This window comes from Myotis davidii, unplaced genomic scaffold (assembly GCF_000327345.1).
Source record: "Myotis davidii unplaced genomic scaffold, ASM32734v1 scaffold687, whole genome shotgun sequence".
Taxonomy (NCBI): domain Eukaryota; kingdom Metazoa; phylum Chordata; class Mammalia; order Chiroptera; family Vespertilionidae; genus Myotis; species Myotis davidii.
The window spans coordinates 238,328-242,802 of NW_006298971.1; the positions used below are offsets into that span (position 1 = coordinate 238,328).

Here is a 4,475-nt window from a genome sequence, read left to right on the forward strand (position 1 = left end):
TGTGTCTGTCTATATGAATAAATGGGCTTAGCCATAGAGGGTAAAACTATCTGGTTATCCCATATCTTAACACAAAACGGGGTTGTGGATACACAGTTGTATTTAATGCTTAATGATCTCTTACCCTCTCCAGTTCAGGCACCTTTTGGCAAACCTTTGTCCTCGCTTGAGGGGTTTTGTTGTGAGGTTTTTGTGTTTTTGTGGGTATGTGCCTCATTCCATCCCTGTACTTTGCAGGTAGACAGATGTGATTCAAAACTGTGTTCTAAGGTGTTTCTTGTAGTGGAGTCATTGGTTTGCAGTAATAAGTTAATGCTTTCCCACTCGAGGGGGGTGGGTTGGGTTGGTAATTCACAAGACAAGCTAAATTGTTAGAATTTCTTGATTGAAAATTTTAGCTTGAATTTTGTTGCTGTTTCCTGAAAATAACTTGGAGATGCTCCTGAGTTGTCCCATCGACTGCTTTTGATTCCTTGGATCCCACCCATTCTTTCACTTTAAGAAAAACAAGTCATTGTTACAGAGGTCTCTGTATTTTACAACTGCCCTTTTGTAAGAAGCACTTTCCCAAATAAAACAATAAAAAACCCTAAAAAAATTATATATATATATATATGAACTACAAAGGAAAATGTTTCAATTAAAGATCATTTGACAACCAGTGGGGGAAGAAAATACTTATTGAATGTCAGCCATGTGCAGTGCACTGTGGCAAGACAAAGATGAATAAGACAGTCATAGTTCAAGTTGTTTACAATCTTAATAAGAAGGATATTACATTTATAGGTAACAATAGTACAAATAAAGTATCAGTAATATAAAAATAGCTTTTGCATATATATATTTTTAAATATATTTTATTGACTTATTACAGACAGGAAGGGAGAGGGATAGAGAGTTAGAAACATCGATGAGAAAGAGACATCCCACTGGGGATGTGCCTGCAACCAAAGTACATGCCCTTGACCGGAATCGAACCTGGGACCCTTGAGTCCACAGGCCGATGCTCTATCCACTGAGCCAAACCGGTTAGGGCGCCTTTGCATATATTATAGAGTCAGGGGAGGGAAGATTTTAGGAAAATTATGTTATTTGAAACAAAGGTTGGGTAAGCTCCTGAAAGGTGCAAATGAATGGATATTGTTAATCAGGTTGAGAGTGGGAGGAGAGATATAACATAAATGAAAATAGAGAGATAGGGAATATTCAAGGAGTTTCCAGATATGATTAAATAGCCATGTTTGGCTGGAGCAAAAGGTAAGGAAATAGTGGGTGGCAAAGATGAAGAAGTATTAATAGATAGAGATCAGTTAATAGAGGACCATAAATGCCAAGCTGACGAACTTTTGGGGTTTAACTTGTTTTTTGAGGGATTATTAAACATTTTTATGTAGTGAAGTGATGGATCACACCTGTGCCTTAGGAAAATTAATCTGTCAATTGAGTGAAGGATGAATTAGATAAGAAATTAGAGAATACTTCAGAAAGTGCTTGTTGCAGTTTGGGTGGAAATATTTAATGGCCTGGAACGAGGCTCAGGCAATAGGAATAGAATATTGCAGATAAAGAACAGGATTTACGTGGTAACTAATTCAACATGGGATTGAGAAAGGAGTCACATCGCCTTGGCAGTAATGAGAATGTGCAATCTATTGATATATATATTGAATCCATTGGAAAAGGACACATGAATAATCAATTTTGGATCTTTTGAGTTGGATTTTTTGGTCTGCCATTTAGATTATCTGTTCCTTGATGACAGGGACTTTTACATTAGATTCTGAATACATGTCTAACACTCGCACCTGGCACACATTAGCTATGCAGTAAAAATTGTTTACTGACTGAAACTAGGTATAATTATTTAACAGACAACTACTAGTAGAGAGGATTCCAACTAGAGATCTGGAACTTCGCCACAAATATCCTGCTATGATATTTGAAGTTAGGTGGGAGGATGAGTCAACAAAGAAAAGGAAGAAAATTTATCCAAGTTAAGAATCTTGAGGAAAACCCTATTGTTAAGGGAAAGGAGTGGAATGATATATTTTAAAAGCAGCTTTAAGAGGTGTGGTAAATATGGAGGTTAGTTGTCAAGGCAAAGTGATAATGAGTAAGTGGAAATAGAGTTTACTGTATATAGTCATGCTGTACTCCTTGCCCTGTTTAAGGAGCTATAAATTAGCACAGATTTCTTTAAGATTTTTTAAATGTTGCACTTTACATGGAATGGCACATGCTGTTTTCTTACCTGAGAATAATTTGTAAACTTACCATAATGCCTCACATTTCTTTGACGTGTCTTTGTGACTTAGTACAGTAACTTATTTTTGCAATACCTGTCATTCAGAGTAATTTTAGGGATCCTATATAATAAAAGCCTAATATGCAAATTGACACAATGCAGAAGCTGCCCACAGGCCCCAGGCCAACCAAGGCAGGTGCCAATGGGGGGCCCCCCCAATTGCCCCACTGGTCGCCCTGCAGATTGTACCTGATCGCTGGCCAGGGCAGGCCTAGGGACCCTACCCATGTACAAATTTTGTGCACCAGGCCTCTAGTGGTTTTATAATTTTACATGACATTTTGCATAAAGGATATTCTTTTTTAAAAATATACATATATTATTGATTTCAGAGAGGAAGGGAGAGAGAGAGAGAAAGACAGAAACATCAGTGGTGAGAGAAACCATGGATCAGCTGCCTTCTGCACGCCCCACACTGGGTATTGAGCCTGCAACCTGGGCATGTGCCCTTGACTGGAATCGAACCTGGGACTTCAGTCTGCTGGCTGACACTTTATCCAGTGAGCCAAACTGGCTAGGGCATAAAGGATATTCTTTTCTTTTTTTAAAATAAATTTTATTGATTTTTTACAGAGAGGAAGGGAGAGGGATAGAGAGTTAGAAACATCGATGAGAGAGTAACATTGATCAGCTGCCTCCTGCACATCTCCCACTGGGGATGTGCCCGCAACCCAGGTACATGCCCTTGATGAGAGAGAAACATCGATCAGCTGCCTTCTGCACACCTCCTACTAGGATTGTGCCCACAACCAAGGTACATGCCCTTGACCAGAATCGAACCTGGGACCTTTCAGTCCGCAGGTCAATGCTCTATCCACTGAGCCAAAACAGATAGGGCATAAAAATCCCTGGTTTTATGCCTTTCTATTTACTAGTATTAGTCTTTGTGAATTTGTAATTTCTCTAGTTATATGTATGCCTCTAATTTTGCTCTTTTTTAAAATATATCTATTTTATTGAGTTTAGAGAGGAAGGGAGAGGGAGAGATAGAAACATCATGATGAGAGAGAATCTTTGATTGGCTGCCTCCTGCACACCCACTACTGAGGATTGAGCCCACAACCCAGGCATGTGCCCTGACTGGAAATTGAACCTGTGACCTCTTGGTTCATGGGTCGATGCTTAACCACTGGGCCACCCAGCCAGTAAGAATTACCTAAATTTTGAATACCCACTTATAAACATCATGAGGATGGGAAAAGGAAAATCCATTCCTTTGGGAACTCCATGTTAATTTTAGATAAACAAATGTTTGGATAACTAAAAGGAAAAATTAATTTAAAATATTTTCCTAGACATTTAACTTCGCAAATAACTTTCTTATGGAGAGTAAAGTAATAATAAATGAAGATATTAGAATAGTGTTTAAACTCTACTTTGGTCCCTATGATTCTTTGAAAGTAAAGTTTGAAATATACTCAGTGTCATTGATGTCTTAAATATGTTATTATCCCTATATGACTCATTTTTCTTTAGTATTCAAAGGGTAATATGTACTTGAGGTAGCAAGTTCAAGGTTTGAATCAACTTCTTAGCTCTGTTTAAATAGATGTCCTAAAACACCATTACCCATGCTGATCAATCAATATTTGGTGCTGGATTCAAATTGCAGACTAATGTAATTCTCTCACTGCATCTATTTATATAATTTTTGTTGCTAAAAGCATTCTAGGGGTTAAAACTGAGAATTAGGATAATGGTAAGTGGAAGTAGTTAAACTGAGCTGTACTTATAAACTCCAAAGTCCTTCTGACATTTTGTTCAAAAAATAAATTTTTTCCATATATGCTCAGTTCCTGATCTCTTCTCTAAAGACTGCTTTTGCTCAATTTTGTCTGTGTTTTTTATATCAACTATTTATATATACTATTTATATACTATTTATATACTACTAGTGGCCTAGTGCACAAACTCGTGCACATTGAAAGGAAATTAATTAGAAGAAATATTTTAACATCACTATTCGCCCTTTCTCTATAATAGAAGTGTCAACCAAATTCACGATCGACAATGACAACGGGTGCAATTGGTGCCAGCAAGAGCTTTATATGTACTGTACATGCATGAGTCAACTTAGCCATATATATATCCTATCTAATAAAAGAGAGACATGGTAATTGGCGTATGACCGCTACCCTTCCCATTGGCTAATCAGAGAGCAATGCAAAAT

At 37.5% G+C, this 4,475-nt stretch overlaps 1 protein-coding gene across 1 annotated transcript in view; it reads left to right on the plus strand.

The window, feature by feature from the left end:
* Positions 1-4,475, plus strand: part of COMMD4 (COMM domain containing 4) — a 39,304-nt gene that overhangs the window by 12,718 nt on the left and 22,111 nt on the right. The window lies entirely within an intron of this gene.